An 8284-nucleotide genomic window follows, 5' to 3' on the forward strand; every position below is an offset into this window, starting at 1 on the left:
AGGCTGGCATCGGTTTAGACACAACAAACCCTGACTCTTGTCAAGGCGTTAGGCTAGATCAGTGGTTCTCAATCTTTCCAGACTACTGCACCCCTTTCAGGAGTCTGATTTGTCTTGTGTCCTCCCAAATTTCACCTCTTGCTAAAAACCACTTGCTTACAAAAGCAGACATAAAAATACAAAAAGCCTCACAACGCACTGACTGAAAATGTGCTTTTTTCTCACACTTCAGGGAGTAGCCGAGTTAGTCTGTACAGGATAAACTTTAAAAACAACAAATGGTCTGGTAACACTTTACAGACTAACAAATCTATATATAATCTTTATAGACTAATCTCTATAGACTAACCAGCTACATGTTTTGTTAGTCTATAAAGTGCTACCAGACCATTTGTTGTTTTTTAAGTTTATCCTTTTTTCTCACATTTGCCATATACAAGTTGAACCTCTCTAATCTGGCACTCTCTGGTCCAGCAACCTCCATGGTCCAGCATGATTTAGTGAGCTCGATGCCCACTTATGGGTGTGGCCACGTTTTCCATGGTTACATAAAGTTTGTTTACAGCCATCAGTCCTGTGCTGTTATTTAACTCTAGTTTACCCCTAAATGTCCTCTAACAGCCCAGCAAGCAGTGCAAGTGTTGACAATGCTGCTAGATAATATTGACCTCCTGCGGTCAGGCCAATTCTCCGGTTCGGCACCGGTCAGGTCCCGAGGGTGCCAGACTAGAGAAGTTCAGCCTGTCATTATAAAATTAATCCCCGGGGTATAAGTATTGTCCTTACATTTCAGTGTGATCCTCAAGCCTGGTTTTCACTTGTGAGCCTCCTCTGACGGGTGCGGAGCTTCCTGCGGCCAGGAATGGTTCCCAGAGGTGGCCCCAAGGTGCAGCCTGTGCAGAGGAAGAGGAAATTCCATCACTCCCCAGCCCAGCAGCAGAGCCAGCCTGTCCATTGGATGGTTCAGGGTGGCTGCCCCCAGGACCTGCACTTTGGGGTACCCCGCAGTGGGACTAGGATGGCCTGGGAATTACCTGGGGGCTAGAGGTGGGGCAGCAGCAGGGGTCCCCCCCCACTCACCATGGCAGCGTTCCACTTCCTGCCACTGGGGGAAGCAGGGTGCAACAGGCTGGGGGAGGGCGGTGGGGCAGAGTGGGGGAGGGCAGTGGGGCAGATTGGAGCAGGCTGCCCCACCACTCCAACTCCCACCACCGTGGATGTGTGTATGAGAGAGAGAACCCTCTGCTGCCCCGCGCCAGGACCCTGGTTATCCCTTGACTCATGCTGCTTGGGGGAGAGGGCTTTGGGCAAGGAGGCAGGGAGGGAGCAGGAAGGGGCAGGGCTTGGAGAAGGGGTGGGTGGGGGTGTAGCAGGGGTGCAGCAGAGGCAGGGCGGGGGCCCTTTCCTGCTCCCGAGATGCAGCTGACTCTGAAGTGGAGCATGGGGGCTGTTTACCTGGGCGTCCTCCACTTGGCAATGAGCTACAGCTAACTTCGGAGACAGGCCTGGGGGGCATGTGTCCTCTCTTCTGGGACCCCCACCCCAGGCTGGGTGACACTGTTGGGATGACTCCCGCGCCCCCAGCTTCTGTCCACATTGGGGGTGTCTGACTAGGAGGCATTTCCACGCCCCTGCTATGGTGAATAGCCGATGCCTGGCTGCCCCCAGCTGGTAAGATGGGGTTGGGGACTCAGGTCCCTGGGAGACAGAGGCTGCCCCTAGTCACTAACAGCAGCTGGGCGGAGCTGGGACTGAGCCATCTCAAACTCAGGGCCTGGCTCACATTGGACTAGAGGGTGAGGGGCTGCCCCTGACACATCCTCCCCATCGACTGCCGGCAGGGCCAGGGTAGCACTCAGTTCCCAGTGCAGGTCCCTGTCTGCCTGGTGCTGCAACCTGACAGCCATCACCAGCTCTGGGGCTCTTCCCACATTGATGAGGTCTCTCCATCACCAAAAAGGAGGCAACTGGGGACTGAGTGAACCACCCTATTGCTGGGACATTGATGGGGTCTCTGCCCCCATAGGTTGGCTCTGTCCCACAATCAGCACCAGAGCGGGGTCTCTCCCCAGCGTGGGCAGGGGGCTCCCTGGTGGCAGTCAAGGGTTAAGCTGAGAGAGAAACGGCCCCAGGGGGTTCTCTGCTGCACACACGAGAGAGGGGCTCGTAGGTGGGGTCCACAGGTTGATCTCTGGGACAACCAACCCCTAGCGTGACCAATGCCACAACGCCTGCCTGCATCAGCAGGGAGCCTGAGACAATCGCTCGGAGATGGAGCTGCCCCGAGTAGGACCAATGTAGAGACACCCGGATCAGGAATCAGAAAACGAATACAAAGAACCCACGGCTATGTCAGCACTACGGGGTTTTTCCTCCGCCGCATTCAGGGAACACGTCTGCTCTTCCTCTATGTTCTACTGAAGAGCAGACGTGCTCTTTTGGAAGCCCTGTCTTCCTCCTCCCACGAGGAAGAAGGGCTCTTCCGAAAGAGGTTTTTTTTCTGAAAAGTAGCCCAACGTAGACAAGCCAAATTTCAGAAAAGCATCTGTGAGGGACTCCAAAAAGATCTCACCAAACTGAGTGATTGGGCAACAAAATGGCAAATGAAATTTAATGTAGATAAGTGTAAAGTAATGCACATCGGGAAAAATAACCCCAACTATACGTACAGTATGATGGGGGCTAATTTGGCTATGACTAATCAGGAAAGAGATCTTGGAGTTATCGTGAACAGTTCTCTGAAAACTTCCACACAGTGTACAGCGGCAGTCAAAAAGGCGAATAGGATGCTAGGAATTATTAAGAAAGGGATAGAAAATAAGACACAGAATATCTTACTGCCCCTGTATAAAACTATGGTACGCCCACATCTTGAATACTGTCTACAGATGTGGTCTCCTCACCTCAAAAAAGATATTTTGGCCTTGGAAAGGGTTCAGAAAAGGGCAACTAAAATGATTAGGGGTTTGGAACGGGTCCCATATGAGGAGAGGTTAAAACGACTGGGACTTTTCAGTTTAGAAAAGAGGAGACTGAGGGGGGATATGATAGAAGTATATAAAATCATGAGTGGTGTGGAGAGGGCGGATAAAGACAAGTTATTTATTAGTTCCCATAATAGAAGAACTAGAGGACACCAAATGAAATTAATGGGCAGCAGGTTTAAAACTAATAAAAGAAAGATCTTCTTCACACAGTGTGTAGTCAACCTGTGGAACTCCTTGCCAGAGGAGGCTGTGAAGGTTAGGACTATAATATAGTTTAAAGAGAAGCTAGATAATTTCATGGAGGTTAGGTCCATAAAAGGCTATTAGGCAGGGGATAGAATTGGTGTCCCTGGCCTCTGTTTCTCAGAGGCTGGAGAGGGATGGCAGGAGACAAATCGCTTGATCATTGTCTTCGGTCCACCCTCTCTGGGGCACCTGGTGCTGGCCACTGTCGGCAGACAGGCTACTGGGCTAGATGGACCTTTGGTCTGACCCAGTACGGCCGTTCTTATGTTCTTATCTTCCAAAAAAAGTATCGGAAAAAGATATGCAAATTGCGGAGCACGAATTGCACACCTTTTCCTAATCGATCATTGTAGTGTAGACATAGCCCAAGACCTATATTTATTTTATATTCCTTTTTTCCTGGCCAGTTTCCTGGTCGGCGACCACTTCGGGTTGCTGACGGTGTCCCAGTGGGAACTCCCCACTGGCTGCCGTGAGCAAGGGCTGCCCTTAGACCTGTCCCAGCTGCCTCCAGTGAAGAGCATTAAAGGCAGGAAGGATCATTAGATCACTAGGCTGATCCCCTGTACAGCACCGACCCCTAAATTGCATCCAGTTCCCACTGCATGGAGCCCCGTAACATGTGTCCGGCTAAAGCATCTTCCAGGAAAATCCCCAGGCACGACTTGAAGACATCAGGTGTCACCAGACAAATGTGTGCCTAGTCTCTCATTTAATTCTGCCTGGCTTCTATGCCCAGCCATTAGTTCTTGTTCTGCTTTTCTCTGCCAGATTAGAGAATCCCTCCTCCCACCCCCAATGAAGGCACTTTGACTCCCTGGTACAGGCTGAAACAGACAGAGTCACAATAACATGGGCATGGTCAGACTTGATCAGAGCCAAGTTCCAACCAGTCCAGCGTCCCATCTCCGACACCAGATGCTACAGAGGAAGATATAAGAACTCAGCAGTAGCAGATGGTGGATAATCTGCTCCCCTGAAGCAGGAGGGCTTGCCAGGTATTTTTTGCATTGCTCTGGCTAGGCTTGTTAACCATAGAAGTGTCCAGTTCCTCTTTGAACCTCACTAAGTTCTTGCCCTCAGTGGCACCCTGTGGCAGTGAGTTCCACAGGATAATTATGCGTTGTGTGGGAAAGTATTCAATTTCATCAGTTTTGAATCCTCCACCTTTTATTTTCATCCACTGGCTCTTGCCTTATAGCGCAGAAAGGGCAAACACTCTAATTTCCTTTCACTAGACCAGTCGATATTTTATAGACTTTAATCATTCCCTTCATGTTTACCCACCTTTCAAAGGTTACAAGCCCAGCTATGCCTCTCTCTCTCTCTCCAGGAGGGAGGTCTGTGTAGGGTTGCCAGGTGTCCAGTTTTTAACTGGACAGTCCAGTATTTGAGCTTTCTGTTCGAGAAACAAATTGAGAAAATAGAAATGAGAAAATAGAACTGTCCAGTATTTTCTAAATAAGATGCAATGTCGATTGTGATGTAATATCAAGTGTGTCCAGTATTTTTATTGAAGCCCTCTGGCAACCCTACGTCTGTGAAATAACGACCTAATAACTCAAGTTGTCCCTGTTATAAAATCCTGTTATATTGTTTTATGGGGAGGTTTGCTGTGATTTCATTCCCCGGTCCTTCTACAAATCCCACCTTTTAACCTATCTGAAGCATAACCGGGAACAACACTGCACTGTAACACAGTTGTTCTCCATTCCAGGTCTGCCTGTGAATTGGGTTGTGGGAGGGAGGGGGTAAGTAATGGTAACAGCATATATCAGGGTGTGAGGACTCGAGGGAGATAAATCCCCTCCTTGCTATAGAGGAACTCGGAATAGTAGTGGGGAGGAAGCTAGGTTGGCATTGGGGTAAACAGTGAGTCATATAGCTAGGGAGGCGTGCCAAGGCAGAGCTAGAGAGAGGCCCAACGGATGTGTAGTGAGGGGCTGGCTGACTCAGTATGCAAATTGCAGGACAGGATCGGTACAACTGCCTAAACGCCTACTAACTCCAGTCAAGCAATAACTTTTCTGGTTCAACACACTAGGAAATTCAATGACAAAAAAAAAAAAGTTAACACCAAGTTGTGTTCGCTTGATGTTATGCCGGACCCTTGCAGAATGCTGAGTTGAGCAAAACTCAAGACTGCCGTTCCTGGTTTACAAAAATCTGTACAAGCTCTTCACCTCCTTTTACAGCTCAGTCACAAGATTCCATCGGACACTATTCAAAGGACAAAAGAAACAAAAACAAAGGCCAGTGTTAAAGTTGCCTGTGCAACCTTAATGCTTTGTTTCCTGGTCTTCAGAAGTCTGAATTTTGCTCAAGTAAGCATTCTGAAAGGGCATTCAACCAAGCTCTCTTAACTCAGCCTGAATGTAGTTCTTTTACCACAGGAATCTTGTTGAAAAGGCAGCTTTCGTACGTGGCATTGCTCTTGAGGAGAAAAATGTTTTTGGAGTGCTTGTAGAATGTTATGGGGGCCAGTCTGGTCTACTCTGGACATAATCCGGCTGCTGTTGGAGCCCTTGATCATTACAGCGAACAGTGTGGCTGCTTTTTATGTCATTTTCCTTTTTATCCAGTCCCCTCGTAACTTTGTTTTCCTGTGTGATCTAACGAACGTAGCTGAACATATTTCCTTTGTGTGTCCGCCTGTTCCGGGCCAGGGATTTGGCATGTCACCAGGGATCTTTGTTAGGCTCAGGAGCAGAAGATTTGCCATCAGTAAAAGCCAGTGAACACTGATTTCCTCAAATACACACAAACCAATGACAAATTATTGCCGCTACAGGTTGACCTTCTTTAGTCCAGCCCTCTCTGGTCCAGCAACAGCCACAGTCTGGCCTGAATTTAGGTATCTGGATGTCCACTTAGTATGGGTGAAGCCAAGTTTCCCACAATCCCCCCAAAAAAGTAAAAGTTTGTTTACTGCCAACCAGTCCTGGCTCTCAGTGCTCTGTGCTGTTATTTAGTTCTAATTTACCCCTACATGTCTTCTTCCAGCAAGCTGTGGAAGTGTTAGTAACATTGCTACACAATATTGACCTCCTGAGGGTTGGCAAATTCACCAGTCGGCTTCCCAGGATGCCAGACTACAGAGATTCAACCTGTAATAACTGAAATATACAGATAGGCAAAGTAAGAAAAATGCTGTTTGAGAACTTATTGGAGTTTAAGGATATTTACTTTGCATATTTTGACATGTGACTGTCACTTTGTGTTTTAATGGTTATAAAACTTTTTTAATCTTGACAGGTCATTAAATATTATCTCCTTTTCCACTTGTGCCATTGCAAAAAACCCATATATTGATAAAAATAGGGGAAACTATTAAAACATGTACATTTGTGCAATTGTGGAAACTTAAATAGCCAAAAATCTAAAAATAAAAAGAGCTGTAAAATAAACAGATATTAGCCAATGACATTAGAAAAAAAATAACATTGAATTTGGCAAGTTTAATGATCGTTTCCTCTTTGAGTTTTATTTTTCTGCAATATTCTTTAGTTTTGAATCTCACGGGCTTGCAAGTGCTGACACCATGCTCCAGGCACTAGCCTAGTGAAAGTGTCGAAATGGAGCAACAGTCTGGTTGTAGCCTGTTCCCCACACATACTGCCCTCTGTACAGGCAGCTACTGAACACAGAGTTCTCTGCATTCCTAAACATTAGTCTATAGGGGCATCCTATCCTACAGCCATAACAGCCCCCTGCATTGGGGAGGGACCCTGCTAATGTGCTGGCCGAAGTACAGAGCCAGGCTATGATGGCCGAGACCCCATCAATATTCACATGGAGGAGGGGCATGAGGGCAGATTGCTTAGTCCCCAGAAGCCCTCCCTCCGTGACAATGGAGAGACCCCATCAATGCAAGGAGAGCTCCAGAACCAGAGACTGCCATTGAGCTATGGCATTGAGGAGCCAGGGACCAGAATTAGCAGCTGGTGGCGCCTTGGACCTGTTAGCAGCTAGTGGGGGGTGGAGCGGGGTCTCACAGGGTCTGGACCCCCTGACCTCATCTGTGCTGGGCCCTGAGTAGCTCTGTCACAGCACTGCCCAGCTGCTATTCATTGTGAGGATGGTTTTATTCCCAACCACAATGGTTGGGAGAAGCTGGCACCATGCCAGACTCCAGTCCCCAAGGAGACCTGGTTGTAACTCATCTGCCAGTTTACAGCTGGCTATTCACAGAGAGGGATGAGTGGAGATACCTCCTGGTCATATATACTGCCAAAACACACACAAGCCACAAGTGCGGAACAAAGGCCCCTCTAATTATTTCCATCCGTGTGCAGAATAAATTTTGTTCTGTGCACCGACACGTGTGGCTGTGCACCACCAGTAGGAACACATGGTGCCGGCTGGGGGCACTCTGCGAATCAGCTGGGCAGCATTTCAATCTCTCCTGGGTGGCCACCCAAGCACTCTGCTTACAGGGAACACTGGTGTTGAGTCAACACAACGGTGACACCCACCCCAGACAATCCCAACTCAGAGGGCACCGTGCTGCCCTCAGCATCCTAAAGGTGGCTGCATCTCTGCTCCAGACCGAAGGATCTCTGCATAAACAGCACCCTCCCCAGAGTCAGCTGCATCTCTGCTCCGCCCTAGGTACCCCTGTGCAAACAGCTGCCTCCAGAGGTGAGTGCATCTCAGCCGTGGGCAAAGCATCCCTGTATGAACAGCCCCCGCAGCCCACCCTGGAGGGATCCTATGGCAACATCCTTGGCACCACACCCCAGAAGCAGCTGCATCTCGGTGCCAGGCAAGGGATCCCCGTATAAAGGGACCCCAGAAAAAGCTGCACCACAAAACTGGGCAAGAGATCCCCCTCTCAATAGCGGGCCCCGCCCCAGGTACCTGCATCGCTGCACTGATCGAACCGCGGCGGGGGAAGGTGAATTCAGCCGCCTCCTGGCGCCACGCGAGGGCTCCCTGCGCGAACAGCTGACCGCGCCCCACCAGCCGCCGCCTCTCCGCGCCGAGCGAGCGCCGCTCACTGGGCAGCGCTGCCCTAGAGCAAGGCGGGGAGCGAGCCCGGCGTGGGAGGA

General features: G+C 49.4%; 1 protein-coding gene across 3 annotated transcripts in view; it reads right to left on the reverse strand.

Annotated features, from left to right (window-relative positions):
- Positions 1-8258, reverse strand: part of LOC102461502 (E3 ubiquitin-protein ligase TRIM58-like) — a 39293-nt gene extending 31035 nt beyond the window's left edge. Inside the window, exons 1-3 of one of the 3 annotated variants that reach the window (XM_075929023.1) lie at positions 8094-8258; positions 4521-4632; positions 787-893 (exon numbers count right to left, since the gene is read on the reverse strand). The gene's annotated coding sequence lies outside the window, so the exon portion shown is untranslated. The remainder of the gene's footprint in view (positions 1-786; positions 894-4520; positions 4633-8093) is intronic. The other 2 variants (XM_075929024.1, XM_075929026.1) reach the window with 2 other exon arrangements.
- Positions 8259-8284: the final 26 nt, after the last annotated feature.

The sequence above is a fragment of the Pelodiscus sinensis genome, chromosome 4 (assembly GCF_049634645.1).
Source record: "Pelodiscus sinensis isolate JC-2024 chromosome 4, ASM4963464v1, whole genome shotgun sequence".
NCBI lineage: Eukaryota > Metazoa > Chordata > Testudines > Trionychidae > Pelodiscus > Pelodiscus sinensis.